At 37.4% G+C, this 9,229-nt stretch overlaps 1 long non-coding RNA gene across 1 annotated transcript; it reads right to left on the minus strand.

Annotated features, from left to right (window-relative positions):
* Window positions 1–6,515: 6,515 nt before the first annotated feature.
* On the minus strand, window positions 6,516–8,714 carry LOC133271782 (uncharacterized). Its single transcript, XR_009744252.1, has 3 exons — window positions 8,662–8,714; window positions 7,720–7,780; window positions 6,516–6,605 (listed from the first exon to the last, which is right to left on the minus strand). It is a non-coding gene; the product is annotated as an uncharacterized LOC133271782 (long non-coding RNA).
* Window positions 8,715–9,229: the final 515 nt, after the last annotated feature.

Here is a 9,229-nt window from a genome sequence, read left to right on the forward strand (position 1 = left end):
ATAGAATCATGGGATAGTTTGGGTTAGAAGGGATATCTTCAACTAGATCAAGCTGCTCAGAGCCGCATCTAACTTGTTCTTGAATGTTTCCAAGAATGGGGCAGCCACAACTTCTTTGGGCAACCTGTTCCTTTGTCTTACCACCATCACAGTATAAAATTTCTTCCTAATATCCCTCACCATACTGATCATGCTTCTCTTGACACAGCCTGGGATATGGTTGGCTTTCTTGGGTGCAAGCGCACATTGCTGGGTCTTGTCCATCTTTTTGTCCACCAATACTGCCAAGTCTTTCACCACAGAAATAATTTCACCACAGTCTTAATCCCTTCATCCATTAACCTTTAGTGGATTGGGGTTGCCCCAACCCACGTGCTGGAGCCTGTATTTGGCCTTGCTGCTCCTGAGGTTCATATGGGCCCAATTCTTGAGCTTGTCCAGGTCACTCTGGACAGCATCTTGTCCCGCAGGCATGTCAGCCACACCACTCAGATAGGTGTCATCTTCAGATTTGCTGCGCTGCACTCAATCTCACTATGTCATTCATGAATGAGTGACAAGTCATGGCAGTCAGGTGAAGTCTCTGGTACCTGGAAAAGGGGAAACAGTGCACCCATTTTTATAAAAGAAAGGAAGATCCTGGGAATGACCTGTCAGATCACCTTTGTGCCTGGGAAGATTATGGAGCAGATCTTCCTTGAAGCTATGCTAAATCATAAGATCACCAAGCACAGTTCAAGATCAACAGGATGCCTTCACCAAAAGCAGGTCTTGCCTGACATGCTGGTAGAAGCTCTTCTTATTATTTGCGCCCCTTGCCAGTTTCAGCTCCAGCTTTGCCTTGACTTTCTTGACCACATCCCTACACAGCCAGGCAGCATCCTTATAATTTTCCCAGGATACCTGTCCCTGCTTCCACTGGCTATGTATTTCCTTCTTGCCCTTTACTTTGATAAGCAGTTCTCCACTCATTCATGCTGGTCTCTTGCCTTCCTCTCCTGATTTCTTGGGAAAGAAAGCTCTTGCACCATAGAAGTGTCCTTAAAGATCTGCCATCTCTGTTTTGCTTCCTTGTCCCTGAGGCCGTTTCCCAGTGAGTCCTATTGACTAACTTCTTGAACAGCTGGAATTTTCTTTCTTAAAGTTCAGGATCCTGATTTTACTCTTGTTCTATTTCCCTCAGGACTATGAACTCCACCAGTGCAAAAGATAGGAAGGGAAAGAAATCTTCGGTTACAAGCTAATGCAGATGAAATGAGAACGTGTACTTACAAAATCAGCAGAAAGTTAGAAAAGATGGTACGTTTCACAATTCTGAGATTTTGATATGTGAAAGATGGAACATAGTAGCTTATCATGTGTGAGAATAATAGTAGAGATATTCTGGTCCCAACAAATATTTTCGTGACTGAAATTCTAAATCCTGGATTCATAAACACAATTTTTTGACCAGAACCTTCAATGAATTTCAGGTATTTTGATTTTCAGTTACATAGAAGACTGAACAAAGATTTTTTTATCATGTTTAGCTTTCATGTTTAATACCTATAATTGACGATGGTGTTTTGAGTTTCTAGAATCCTAAGTGGTCAAATTTTTGTCCTTAAGATACAGCTAAAGAAGACTACAGGGAAGTTAGATCTTTGTTTGTGAATACCTACGGTGCCTACATTTTTAACCCTAAAAAAATACTTGCTGTTATTAATAGCACAGAGTTGATGAACTGATGCTTTCTTGTACACAGAGGTGCATCAGTTCAACTAACAATGTGAGACAAACCTGACATGAGACAGCACAATGTGAAAAGACATGCTTTTCAGGTTTCACAGTAGTGCAGTAAGAACAGCTTTCAACTAAATCAAAGCAATAAATCTTGAAGCCAAAATCAGAAATGAAACAATGCCACACCAATTTAAAGAAATAAGGGCAGAGTGATGGATAGACAGACCTTAACATACAAAACTTTGTTTTCACTGCTACAATAGCTTAAAAAATCTTTAAAATAAGAGAGGAGAGTGAATTTTTCAGATGTGCAAAATACCTCTGTTTGTCTGGGGAAAATGATGTCTAATCTCATGTTATTGAGATCAGCTGGCTTTTCAGCACTGAATTCAATGAAAAGAGGAGTCTGATGTCTGCTATATGTAGAATTGCAATCATAGAAATGCCTGTGAAGAATTAGTAACAAAAGGAAAGTTCTTGGTGATTGAAGTAACACTGTGGCATTTGAATTAGTGCTTTCTAATGCCTTCAACCAGTACCAGTCTTCATAAGGGAAAGATCTAGATTTGAGAGGTAAAATTATAAACTCATTAAATAGTAAAATAGGAAATTCTCTCAAAAGAAACTCTATTGTCACAAAACTTCAATTCCTCATTTACATTATGTCAGTGCTAAATCCACCTGGTAATGGCCATTCAAATCTAAATGAGATAGAAGGCATAATGCATTTTTTAAGGACTAGCATTCATTTTCTCAAACAATGTTCTCTTTTACTTGAAATTAGGCCATGATTTCTTCACTCTACAATCAGCTAATATAAGCAACATTTATGAGTCAGTCAGATACATACTGTAAGTAGGCATTACTTCATCCAGCTGATTTATTTGAGCATAAGATTCTAAGAGATGAAGCTCTACAAAACTCCACTGAAGCATATGGTAATGTACGTTTAGAAGGATGTTAACCTGTCATCTCTTCATTTGTTGTGACGGCAATGTCAACTTTTGTTAAAAACTCATACGTGTTTGCCAACAATTCTCCAAGTGTTTTGAGGTTAACAAATCTGAATGAATTGAAAAAACAGTTCTGTATTCTTGCTTTGTGTCAGCATACAGTAAGGTCAGGTCAAACTGTTGCCATACTGAAGCACGCCTATATGGACTATGTAAATTTTCCACCTGTCTTCCCACTCAAGTTTTCTAGCATTTTCAGTGATAGCAATTGCCAACATTTTCAAGATTGATGTCTTGAGTTACATATGAATATAAACAATGTGCAAGTGTCAGACTGTGTAATTTTTCTTTGTCCCATCTGTAAAACAAGAAATAAATTTAATTTCTTATAGAAGAACAATGATGAATTTATTTAGCAGAACAACATCTTTCAGCTGTGGATCTCTTTTGCATAATGAATGAGGTCTGAAATGCAATGGTGTTAAAAAAATTCTAAAGTAAATGTAAAATTAAGAGAAATTCTTTAACAATGAAATTACAAAAGAGTACTTAAAATGGATTTAAGATGTCATTTGTTATCTCATTTCTAGCAATTTGTCACACAGCATTTTGATTCCCTTGCTTCAACACAGGGATTGATTCATAGCTTTGGATAAATCCAATACATTCTGCCTACACACCTCCATCAAATTCATTACAGTGTACTGTGAAAGTTGACTGATTAGCTTGGATGTGATTATGCCATGGAAACAGACAAATGTTTCCTTAATTTGAAAACTTATAATACTTATTTTATTAACTAATTTTAACAAGAGAATAGTATCCAAAATAAGTAAGAAATGAAAATAAACTATCACTACTTAACAACAAAGAATAACAACACAGCAGACACATATATACACAAACAGAGAGTTACATCTTTACTTTTTGGTGGCTGATGTTCAGGTACTATTATTTGCTTCTTTATCTTGTTCTGGTTGATCTAGTTGCTATTTTCAAAGAAAGCTTTCATGACTTTCTTCCACTGGTCATGCTTAGTTCCTTTCTCATAAGATACTATTGTCTGGCCAACAGATATAACACATACTATATACAGACTCGGTTTTGGTAAGATCATGGTGCTAAGGGACTGCAGTTAAGGTTGCTCCACATTATCTGAAACAAATACGGGAAGCACACAGCACAAATTAATGATGATAAGCATGTTTTTATATTAAAAAGTTTCCTCTTGTATTCTAGCAGTCTGGGATATCTGTAGCATTTTACCTATGGTGGTTTGACATTGAATTTTGGTTTTGCTGTTACATTGTGCTTTGCACACAGGGAACACAAAGCCAAAGTTACACATCAAAATACCCTAACAATTGAAAACTATCATCAAGTGGCAACTGGGAATTCACTGTGAACATCAGCAAAAAATAATGCCATTGAGAAACAACTCTACTAGGATGTGTTATAAACTTTGATGATATTAGGCTGAAAACTATGCTAAATTTATGTTTTTATGTTTGTATTTGTTGAAAGTGTTTAGTGATTGTCAGCAGAAATAACATGTAAAATATTGAAAACCACTGTCATATCTTAACTTTTTGAATACCTTAATTATTTAATTTTATTTAAAAGGTAAACTTTATCCTGGCACACATACTTCTTACTAACAGTGAGTTTGGAAAGCAGCAAGGGAGAAGAATATGCAAATTCTTTTCAAGGTTTTGATGTTTGCATTAAGTTCTGGTCCCAGATATATTTTTTTTAGGATTCTGACTGAAATTGTATGCATTTTAGACTGGCTGAGGTTTCCTTTTAACTGTCTCTGACTGGCATATTACTAATATGAATGTGTATTTCACGTTGTGCTTCTGTGATATCTAAGTTCCAACAGATTTGTTCCAAAAACTTAAGCATTTCTGTATTATCTGGCATTATTTCAGTTTTATTGAAACTTAAGAAAATGCTAGGTAAACCAGAACTACATCTTGCAACAACAATATTATCTGTTAAATAATGTTCATTTTGATAGGTTCATCTACTATTAGTTACTATAATGTATTAGTTACTATAAGCCCTATAACATTTACTGCAAAATCTCTATAATCTATCTCAGACTTAAAATTTGTGTGCATGTGAGTATTAAGAAAAGTGAAACTTATTAAGCTATCCAAAAACTAAAGAGGATCTTTGTATTTATGTACTCTTTATTTGATAATTTAACTACAAAACTTTCTAAAAACAGTTACATCCTGGCTTTCCAAGACCAACACAATGAAACATCTTTTGAGTTTTGGTATCTCTTTATTTACATATTTATTATATGAGCTATTATATAAATAGTACTAATAAAGAAATATTATTATGCTGTGTATGTACCAAATCATGGAAAATTACTGTTCAAAATCCAAGAAATAAATATAAAAAATGTAAATACGATTTAAAAGAGCAATGCAAATGAACAACTGAAATTTTTTATGGGAGGAGAAAAAGACACTGAAACTGGTATTCCTGGAAAAGATAGTTCTCTGCATTTCTTGTTATAATGTTCATTCTAATAATGCGTGCTATAAGAATAGATTTATGGTCTTTGAGGAAAGTCTAATCTCCTTTTCTCTCATTTTATGATTGCATCTAATATTTTAAGTGTTATTTTTGCACAGCACCCCATAAATTTTGGAAAATATATAGTAAAATCAGGTGGCTTCCTGGTGTATTGTAATTGCAACACTAAGTAAAGGGATGAAAGTCCCTACTTCTTTCATACTTTCCAAAACACACAAAATCAATGGAGAAGGTGTGTTGTTTTTCAGCAATCCTGCCTTAAGTCAGAGCAGCCCTGTGGAGAAGGACTTGGGGGTTGCTGGTCGATGAGAAAATGAACATGAGCTGTCAGAAAGCCAACCGTATCCTGGGCTGCATCAAAAGGAGCGTGACCAGCAGGTCGAAGGAGGTGATCCTGCCCCTCTACTCTGCTCTTGTGGGACCTCACCTGGAGTATTGTGTGCAGTTCTGGTGTCCTCAACATAAAAAGGACATGGAACTGTTGGAACAAGTCCAGAGGAGGGCCACAAGGATGATCAGGAGACTGGAGCACCTCCTGTATGAAGACAGGCTGAGAAAGTTGGGGCTGTTCAGCCTGGAGAAGAGAAGGCTGCGTGGAGACCTCATAGCAGCCTTCCAGTATCTGAAAGGGGCCTATAGGAAAGCTGGAGAGGGACTCTTCACTAGAGACTGTAGCGATAGGACAAGGGGTAACGGGTTAAAACTTAAACAGAGGAAGTTTAGATTGGATATAAGGAGGAAGTTCTGTACTGTCAGATTCTGTCGGGGAGAGTTTGACCACTTTTTAATTTACAAGTCTTACACTGTTTTAACCCAAAGCAGAAAATATTTTCATCAACTGAAATGTGGGTTTTTCCCCTATAGCGTAGGGGGGGATAGTACAGTACAGTATAGACAATACACTACTTGACTACCCAGATTTTCAGTGTCAAAGAAAATGAATTGTGTTTTCAAGAAAATCCCAAAATTTCTCTTCAGCAATAAGGGACTACAATAACAGATGTTGTAATTATGTAGAAAATCATTTCTATTCCATATTGCCTACCATACCACTAAGCTATATTTTCAAATATATCTGCATGATACTCATTCAAAATCAGACTATGTACTGGGTCAGATGAAGTGTGATTTTGGAAGGTAAACGCTTTATTTACTGGTAATGGAATGAAGGTCTCAAAAAGAGTAGACTAATAAAGACTTAGCTAGTGTGAAAGCTGATTTACACATGCATGTTCTCTTAGAACTCCTGGTGAGCTGTTTGTCAGTGTCTCTGGTCCAGATGATGAGACAGGCCCTGACTTACACTAGCTGTGATTCTTCCCATATGTTTGATTTGCTTCTGTCTGTTGAGCCTTAACCCTTCTCACACCCATAGACCTGTGGAAATTGCATCTTTCACTGAAGTTTTATTGTGAGATATGAAATGAGTTTCTTTTTATCTTGTAGATGAAATTTTGTGCTTTGCCTTCAATAACATTTGAGAAATCCTGTATACAAGCTTGCATTACGTACTGTGTCCTTTGCTGTGGACTAGCTAAATTTAGATATCCACCTGTAAGTGTCTGTGTAGAAGTATCAGGTTTACATGTCGAGGTTTTGGTAGTATGGGGACTTAAGAATGGATTTTCTGAGAAGAGAGCAGAAGCTGTTCCCAAGTCAGACAGCTAGTGTAGGGGAGGAAGTGTTCCTGGCACTGGAGCAGAGATTCCCCTGCAGGTGATGATCACAGGGAAGCACATTGTCCCCCCTGCAGTCCATTAGGACTCCATGCTGGAGCAGGTGGGTGTGCCCAGAAGACGGCTGTGACCTGTGAGAAGCCCACAGTGCAGCAGGTTCCTGGCAGCAGGTTCCTGTGACCCTGTGCCCATTCACCCAAATGTCAACCCACAGCAACAGAAGGCAGGCAACTCTGCTGCCATTATAGTTGCTGGAGCTCTATAAACTCAGTGAAACCCATGGAAAGGTTTGGCAAACCAGGCATGAGCAGGGCAATTCACTTGTCATGCATAGGCATCTAGGGCCTTTGGAAATACTCTAAGTATCTGATGTCTGGTTACCGCTCCAGTAGGGTATGGCTCCTCTAAGTTTCTGCCATGTATGTTGGCCTTATCTAGAGGTCTGAGATGACTAAAAGCACCACAGATAGTATTAGCTAGCTATGTGTGGGTGGCTGAATTGAGAGCCCCTGGATGTTTGGAGGATTCAGGATGACATGAATGTCTGTCCCTATAGTCTTCATTGATTTTAATGATCAGATCTTCACTAGGTACAATGGAAAACTAGACACATAGCTCATGAATGAACAGATAAATGTAGATGCCACATTTACGTGTTTTTATCTCATGTATTTTATTTATCCCATCTGAAATCCATCCTTAATATTGTCAGACTAATGAAACAGTCTCTTTAATTCATGACTGTCACTATGGCACTGTATTTCAAATATAGTATCTATAACTTGCTGAAAATACACTTAGATTTGGGACATTACCTGAAATCACAGGTAACAACCAGTATTTCCTTGTAACTGTCATTATTTTGGCATTAACAGCCTGGAAAACATTGATTGATAAGATAGGCAGGACAAAAACAAGTTGTCCAAGCAAGAAAACTAGGCAACTTCTTACAGTTACACAATGTAAGAACAGCTAAGTAGTAAACAATTTTGAGCATTTCATGTGTATATTCCCAACAGCTTTCTGAATGCATTATGTTTTGCATCACTGTGTTTTGCAGAAAAAAATACATGTCATAATGCTATATTTTTGCAATTTCAGAAAAAAACCCTTTATTCCTGATTAGAAAAAGTAAGTTGAAATCTCTTCCACATTATTCCATTGTTCAGCAGAAATTTTGTATTGGGATTTCTGATAGACTATGATCATAAAGTATATATAGTACTAGATTTTCCCCATCAACATTCATTTTAATGTTAATTAACATCTTAATGTTAATTTTAATGTTAATTACAGTATTAGGAATATGAGACTCTAAAAATAATTCTCGTTGATTTTTGTCTCTGCAGTTATTTTTGTCTTTTATCATGCTTTCACTGTTCAACACTTGCTTTTTCTATGACCAGTTTCCCTGCCCTCTTCTACTAATCAGCTATTCCACTGTGTATATTAGACCACTAGAGAACTATTCTTTCATACTAGTCTGTGGGAATTCTCCAAAATTAGCACCGTTTAAGTTTCACACATCTGTAGTTGTAGCCTCTCATGTCCTCCAGGTGTGTCAGTCTAAAAGTAACCCATGGTGTCAGTAAAGACCTAATTTCCAATGAATAACTTATGTTTTATACATTCAACATTGCTATAAGGTCAGTGTTTGCCAGGATGGGTAATCTGGAGGTGGAGGAGAGATGCTTTGTCTAAAGCTGTGGGCCATGAGTGCTTCAGTCTGATTTCAGCCCTGATCCTGTCTCACTGACTTGAATCTCTGCCTTGACCTCATTCCTGACTTGTCACTATAGATGCACCTGGCAGGATGGCCTATGGCTGATTCAGGTCACTGCTGCCAACCTGCTCTCCTCTTTGCTGCTCAAGTCCTGTGACATCATGCCCTTGTCAGAGAGGCCCATACCTTGCCCCTTTCAGCTATCCTTACAGAGCATCAGCCCTTGTTGCTCCCGGATAAAGGCAATGACTGTGCTTCTAATCCCACAAGGCCATTCTCTTTCATGTTACTGGATGAGCATGCAAAATTCTTTATAACAGTTGTGTGCATATGCTCAGTCACATTCTTGATACCCAGAAAGTACTAACGCTAAAAGAGGGTTGCTCTTATCCAAGAAACCAAAGGAGAAGAGTGGTATTCAGACTATGTCTGGATAAAAAATACCATAAACACAATATTTTTTGATAAACAAACCCACTAAATTCATATAATAGTTCAGTGAAGAAAGGAGCACAAGTGGCTCTTACATTGAAGAAAAAAAGGGAATGACAATTCTGTGAGATAGCTTCCTCATTTCACCAGTTTCTCTGAATTGATACAGC

The sequence above is a fragment of the Pezoporus flaviventris genome, unplaced genomic scaffold (assembly GCF_033815535.1).
Source record: "Pezoporus flaviventris isolate CSIRO_AGI_PZ_B2104156 unplaced genomic scaffold, CSIRO_AGI_Pfla_v1 ptg000025l, whole genome shotgun sequence".
Classification (NCBI taxonomy): Eukaryota; Metazoa; Chordata; class Aves; order Psittaciformes; family Psittacidae; genus Pezoporus; species Pezoporus flaviventris.